The sequence below is a fragment of the Dreissena polymorpha genome, chromosome 10, assembly GCF_020536995.1.
Source record: "Dreissena polymorpha isolate Duluth1 chromosome 10, UMN_Dpol_1.0, whole genome shotgun sequence".
NCBI lineage: Eukaryota > Metazoa > Mollusca > Bivalvia > Myida > Dreissenidae > Dreissena > Dreissena polymorpha.
In genome coordinates this window covers 88,485,246-88,493,147 of record NC_068364.1, presented here as the reverse complement: position 1 = coordinate 88,493,147, position 7,902 = coordinate 88,485,246, and the positions used below count along the sequence as shown (strand labels likewise).

Here is a 7,902-nt window from a genome sequence, read left to right as displayed (position 1 = left end):
AAAGCGTTTTTATGTAAACGTTAAAGTAATACTGGAACACGAATTCTAAAGATCGATTTATATAAATATCATTTGATTACAAAGCTTGTTTTATGGTACATATTTCACGAATATATTTTATAAATATACGTTAAACTAAGTAAAGCTCTAGGTAGTTTTTCGTTATATATATATATGTATATATACGCCGGCGTTAGCGTGAGCGTTAGCGTGAGCGTTGGAATGTTAAAGTTTGCGTACCACCTCAAATATTGTCTATGTCCCTTGACATATTGCTTTTATATTTAGCATACTTCTTGACCAACATGACCCCAATCTATAAACAAGAGCAGACAACTGTAACAAGCATTTTGTAAGAATTATGGCCCCTTTTTCCACTTAAAATATGCATATTATTGATAAATCTTTGTTAAACTTTGCGTACCACCTCAAATATTTTCTATGTCCCTTGACATATTGATTTTATATTTTGCATACTTCTTTACCAACATAGCCCCAATCTATAAACAAGAGCAGACAACTGTAACAAGCATTTTGTAAGAATTATAGCCCCTACTTAGAATATGCATATTATTGATAAATCTTTATTAAAGTTTGCGTACCACCTCAAATATTTTCTTTGTCCCTTGACATAAGGTTTCACATTTTGCATACTTCTTTACCAACATGACCCCAATCTATAAACAAGAGCAGACAACTGTAAAAAGCATTTTGTATGAATTATGTCCCCTTTTTCAATTAGAATATGCATATTATTAATAATTATTTGTTAAAGTTTGCGTACCACCTGGAATATTTTAATTGTCCCTTGACATACTGCTTTCATATTTTGCATACTTCTTGACCAACATGACCCCAATCTATAAACAAGAGCAGACAACTGTAACAAGCATTTTGTAAGAATTATGGCCCTTTTTCCACTTAGTAACTTTGAATATTTTGTTAAATTTTGTGTTTACATCGACTTTACTTCTAAAGTATCAAGGCTATTGCTTTCAAACTTCAAATACTTTCTTACCATCATGAGGGTACTGCACCTGGCAAGTTGAATTTTACCTTGTCCTTTGATCTTGAATCTGAAGGTCAAATTAATAAATTTTGATTAAATTGCCATAACTTCTTTATTTAGGATCAGATTTGATTCATACTTTGACAAAACAACGCTTACCTGATATACCACAATGGACTTCACCCAAACCATCCCACACGCCCCACCCTAGAAATCCACCCCCCCCCCAAAAAAAAAGAGTTTTTATTTTCCTTATTTTTTTAACACTTTAAAAAAACCTATTTTTTTTCTTAAGACCGTCCAACCATCTTACCCAAGCTATTGCTATCAAACTTGAAATACAATCTTATTATTATGTTTTATGTCTTTACAAATGTTCAATAGATTGTGGAAAACATACCTGAACTCAGAGTCGTCTATAATGTACCACTTCTTTAAAACATAAGCGATCAATATGTTTCAATTATGGTCCTCTTCCAGTTAGAATATGACTATAGTACCTTGACCTTATTGAATATGAACAATTTCCCCATGGTGGCTTACTTTATACTGTCAAGCACTTGAATAGTCGAGCGCGCTGTCTTCTGACAACTCTTGTAGTTTTTCTCATCGACATTTCCATTTTAACATTTAGTAGCCAAAAGGGGACAAGTCCCCTTGATCTCGCAAGAACGTACTGCCAGAATTACGTTGATCCACCAGGTTTTGAAGTAAAAACCGTCAATGATGTCATAGGTACAAATATTTTTGTATATGGTTATGTTTAAGGTCGTTTAGAAATTATAAAAGAACATCGTAGCCCCTTTCCATTAAAAAGAAGAAAACAAACATGGACTATTGGGTTACTTAATACTGGGCAGATATATGGAAGTAGCATAAAGATTTATTGATTTTTTATGAATAAAACACTATTGGCGCCTATATCTAGCCTTCAATTATATGACCAAAATGATTATTAATATAAAATGTCTACAAATATAAATATTTCAGGCGAAGGAGTCCTTGCCACTAAGCCTTTTTAAAAAGGAGACTTTCTTCTCGAATACAAAGGAGATATGATAACACGAGTAAAACATGCACGGCAATTAGAAAAAGAGTATGAAAAGGAGGGTCAAGGCAGCTTCATGTACTTTTTAAATACAGAGACAAATCTTGCTGGTAACTACAAGTTATCTTTACTTTGCACATCAAATTAAATCACGCCATTAGAAGAAGAATTATCTTTAGTTTTTTCACCATAATAATTAAATATGGCATGCGCGTTATTTTAGTTTAAAGCATCAGAAGTGTTTATTTAAATGTCTTATTCAGCATTGACGATACCAACGATATATTTCATGAGGGTCGAATGATAAATGATGCCGAAAATGGAGACGCAAAACAAAATTGTGTAATGAAAATAGTTGAAGTCAACCAAACTCCCCATCTATGCACTATCGCCGACAGAGACATTGCAATTGGCGAGGAACTCCGATATGATTATGGAGTACCAACACTTCCATGGAGAAAGGTACATTATATTGTAAAGATGTCATCTATGATGGATTTATCACTGATATTTATCACATTTTAAATTAGCTTTACATGTCTTTTGAATTATTAATTTTATAAATATAGCCAATCAGTTTTATGATTACATTCATGTTCATTCATGAGTTGTTCATTTTTAAAACAGATAGTCAAATATCTTTTTGCCGTGAATTAAAATGTTTAATCATTGAACGTCGTCAAGCTCTACTTTAATGCGGTCTGTCTGATAATGTGTAATTGTGTAATTGCTATTTGAATTTTCATAAATGCACGGAGCAAAAAATGGGTATGTTTTACAGTGATTTGTTATTACTACACATGCATTAATACAAATGTACTTAATGGTTTCATAACTAACGAACTTTCTAACACTGGCTAGATTATGTGTAATACCAAATTTTATTGTTGTTTTGAATAGGCAACACAATGGCTACTAGATCTACGGACAGCCAGGAACCAGGAAAAACAACATCCGTACACACGGAAGAAGTCGATGAGACGGTTTGTAATATTTCACTATGTCGAAGCTACTTTGGCCTATTTTCTGGTTTGGTTGAGTCTTCAGTGAAATGGGCGTAATTTTGCCTTAAATTATATTGAGCCAATATTTATTCCGGGTGATGCTAATTGGTATTTGGGCTTAACATAACACGTACGTCGATGATCATTATATTAACATGTTATAGCACACGTTATGCGAATTTTAAAAGAATAAAATATTGTTTACCAGTTTTAGTTACTTTGAACTACTTGTCTTGCAAACTCTTCATATACAAAAAGAATTTAGAATTTACACCTGTCAATAAAACTGGTGAGCATGTGTATTAACCACTGTAGTCTATAAACATCGACTTCATCATAATCACAAAAACGTTAATTATCGCTTATCCAAGAAGTGTAATATCATTAATTTTAATTTTCAGTATAAGACTTATACGCTGCCACAAATTGACAAATGACGATGGAGAATAAGATGGATGTTTAACAAAACTGCAAAAAGACCTGTGCCGTTATTTTTAACGTACAGAGATTATTGCAAAACGAGGTCGAATATCTGCAGTACTGTTTCCAAGACAGGTGAAAGAAAATATCGACCTCCTGATACGCAACAGAAATTCTCTAACAAACTGTTTCAAAAGTAAATATCTTTTCGCAACAAAATCTGCATCATCGCATATTCGTGGGACAGATGTATTACGTTCGATTGCAATTGACTGTGGAGCTGAACATCCGGAAAGGCTTCGTTCTACAAAGTTAAGGAAACATATTGCCACAATGACTTAGCTTTTTAACTTGTCTGAAAATGAATTAGACATTCTAGCTAAATTTCTTGGTCACGACATTCGGGTACATAGAGAATTCTACAGATTACCAGATGGAACCATGCAGGTTGCCAAAGTCAGCAAGCTGCTCATGATGATGGACAAATTACCATAAATTCTGTCAATTCGCTAGACGATATTGATGTTGACGACGAATGTATTGAAGGTATGTCACATTTTCAGTGTTAAATTCATACAGTAAACTTGTAAAATGTAAATAATGGGCTCATTACCGAACTTGATAACCTGAAGTGATAAAAAGAATTATAAACATTTTTCTGAAATATACTTGTGTTATGCAAGGCAATTCTTTTTAATCGGAGACGACCAGGTAATGTGGAATGTAAAGTCTACACTCATTTTGTGCTCAGTAAGGTTTACATTGGCTACTTCTAATTTTTCAATTTCAATGCACTAACTGCACATTTATTTGGTGTGCTTCGGTTGTTTCCATTATTGTTATATTATTAATTATATATAATTTTTGATCTTGTGATTTACACGACAGATGAACAATATCTTTGAATCATCAGAAAATGAAAATACTGAAGACCTCGAAACTCTGCTTCCCAGCACCAGTCAACCAAAAATAACAGACAAAGGTATGCATACACATGTGAATGCATTCAAGTATTGTATCTCCAAATTTCTTATGTTTCTTAGAACATGATTTGCTTACATGTAATTGTTTGATTCATTAGGCAAAATAATGTTTCCAAATTTGTCGTGTGACATCGATATCATTATCATGTGCCGTAAGTACCTGGACGCTTTTGTCGTAATTTGCTATGAAAAATTGTACTGAAGTATATATATTTAATATGAATATCTTACACATGGCAGTTAGCGACGTCAAATGGTGTTTTATTATCCATGTACAGAAAAGGGAATTCAAATACCAGGAGAACAAAACAAGCAGCCAAAAAGCAATGGAGTGAAAACGAAAAAGGAGCTGTTCACAGACACTTTGATCGTTTTTTTGATAATGGGTAAATTACCAGGGAAAAAAGAAATACTTGCGTGTATTGAAAGTGAGAATGACCTTCACAACAGAAGTTGGAAAAATGTCAAAGACGTTTGCAGAAATTTAATTGAAACAAAAAAAGCGACGGGTACTTTTAACTCAAAAAAATATTACACATATAATGCACGTTTAGGAGAATACGTTTAAGGATGAAGTTGCCACATTTTTTTGTGTTTTCTTGTTCTATATACTCTTTTCGAAAACGATATATGTGTGCTTATTGTATTTGAATGTTTTATTAATACGGTTCAGTCAAAAACGATATTTGTTCATAATCATATCGCCGAACAAATTAGGATTGGTATATAGTTCGGCCAAAGAGTGTTTCTTTGTACTTTCTATTACGAGTTTCTACGAATTACTCACTATACAAGTTATTTTTTACCCTAAACTTGGTGAATATGAATGAATATAGCAAACATGATAACAAATCAATCTAGAAGGCTAAATGTTCAAAGAAGGCACACAAAAAATCAGTCGGATAAATGGAAACAAACATTTTGTTAAAGCATAACAAACAAATACTTTAAGATGTAATAAGATAAATGTAAATAACATAAAAAACTACTGCTAAACTACTGCTACAATGTAAAAAATACAAATGAATATTTTGTCAATCTTACAAAATTTGTTTTGAATAACAGGTGTCTGACTTGCAGTTGAGTACTTAATAGTTATTTTAAAGTAAAAATTTACCAAAATGTAAATTATTGCGTAAGTATCGCACTAGAATTGATTAAATGGTTGTTAAATATGACAATAATTTCCTACACAGATTTTTGTGCATTTGTTTTGCGTGTAGATATTCACATTAACTATCAATTCACATATTTGCTTTGTGTATATAATGGTATGTTTATATGTTTTTCATATCAAAATTGCTTGATCTACAAAAATTCGCGAGGAGTTATGCATTTTTTCCCATGTTTTTAATTGAAGTTTATAATTCAACGACGATGAAAATTACTAAGATGCCAGATTTAGTTATGTTTTGTCTCATTTATGGTTAAAGATCAATTAACATACCCATTTCCCAGACTAAGATATTGTTAAAACAATGTATCGCGTTTGCGACTGACCTCTTTTATGCATTCTAACACAAGCTGTTTACTTGTTTTTTCGAATACTCTTCATATACACACACTTGAACCATTTACCAAATTTACCAAGAACAAAACATATTTGAAACATATATTTATATGTGATATGTAAATATATGCACAAAGCTAATAATTCATCATGTTTATACACTTTGCGATATGATGCTATAATGTCGGTTGTTTTAGTGATTAATCATTATGATAACCATGTTATCCGCCATCTGGAATGTAATTAAGTGTTTTGACATGTATGCGAAATTGATCTTGTTCGATTTGGTGCTGTATATTCAGAATTGAGTCACACTGTTATAATTTTCCTGTTGGTACATATTATTTTTAAGTTGGCACCAACAAGGGTCTAACAATTGATCCACATGTGCACTCCCAGTAAGTATATATACTATAATGTAAGTGATTTAAAATTATATTAAACTACGTGTTTGATAAGTGTTTGCTTTGGTTCATATTTAATTATTAATGTTTTTATATAATGATAATGCTGTCAAAGTCAGCGGTGATTATACGTGTATAACAACATTAATTATAACTTTTATATTGTTTTCAACAAATAATATATGGATGACACATCGGCATAACTTTTCAGTGCTTAAAATACACTCTTTCTTTTATATTTTATGCAAAAATTAGGTACATACGTTGGTTTACATAAAGGTAGTTTGAACAAAATACGTTAATCCAACTCTTGAAAAAAAGGTGTTTGGTTTGCAAGGGAAAACAAAGCGATTGCCAGTGACTATTTTCCTTAAAATATAATCTGTTATTTCGACAGGTAGAATTATATGTAAGTTCATTATTAACGTTAACGCGTTTTTGGCATTCTCTACTCAAACAAGTGCATACATACTGTATTTTTTTGATTTAGTACATGTGTAATGGTATCACAGATGTAGAATTGGAATACATATACTATAACAATAAATACTGATTATTATTCAGATTGACCTACTGCCGTAGACTAAGTCTCTGGCGCATCAAAATGCATTGTTATCAAGTCGTTTTGCTCGTTTACTAAACTATTTAGTTTCTCAGGCCTCGCCACATTCGTTGTGAAACGTTCATGATTGTTTAAAGTTACAGATTTTATTATTTTTGAAAATGCAATAAATGTATTTAAGACAATTTAAGTGAAGTGGAAGTTGCCATGCGTGTGAATGAATTTTCTGATGTTTACCTGTTTCAGGGGATTAAATGCATGAGTTATTTTATAATGTCAGAGTAAGGACAAAGTAAATTTACACTACTCAATCTACATGCATATGGGCAGTTCTACTTTTAGGATAAAAACTTCATAGTACGTGAAAATCGTGAATGTTTTTTTCTGATGGAAAAAAGGAATTAAACAAATAAGCCGCCTCTCCCCCCTCTCCTTCATTCTGTTTGACAAATAGCGTGGCCGGAAAAAAATAACATTATTTTTTATTTTTAAGAACGAATTGTATTCATTTGTTAATTAATTGCAACATGTTTGTTATGGTATAATGCAGCACTTGCATGCTTGTAGTCGGCTTATAGCTAATGAAGTCATACATGTATTGTTTGATTTGCGTTATGTCTCTTATGCTTATTTTGATGTGAATAATATTTGAGTCAATCAAATAAGGCATTTTTGTATAACTTATATAAGGTCATATGATAAACATATTTAATTTACATATTGTTTCATACATATTCTTTTCAATTTTTTGTAGTAACTTAAATATTATCCATGAACGTGCACGCCATTGTCCTATTAACAACGGTACCATGATTACACACAATTACCCCTGTTCGTAAACGCAAATTCCCCGTTGGACATTATTGAAGTTCCACGGTGATAGCGCGCTTAAGTTCCTCATTTGGTTAACACAATTCCCCTGTTGGCACACATTAAAGTTCCACGGTTGGTACGCACATAGT

The 7,902-nt window shown here is 32.0% G+C and overlaps 1 long non-coding RNA gene across 1 annotated transcript; it reads left to right on the top strand.

Annotated features, from left to right (window-relative positions):
• Window positions 1–1,321: 1,321 nt before the first annotated feature.
• On the top strand, window positions 1,322–3,040 carry LOC127848927 (uncharacterized). Its single transcript, XR_008034822.1, has 4 exons — window positions 1,322–1,744; window positions 2,000–2,167; window positions 2,321–2,519; window positions 2,958–3,040. It is a non-coding gene; the product is annotated as an uncharacterized LOC127848927 (long non-coding RNA).
• Window positions 3,041–7,902: the final 4,862 nt, after the last annotated feature.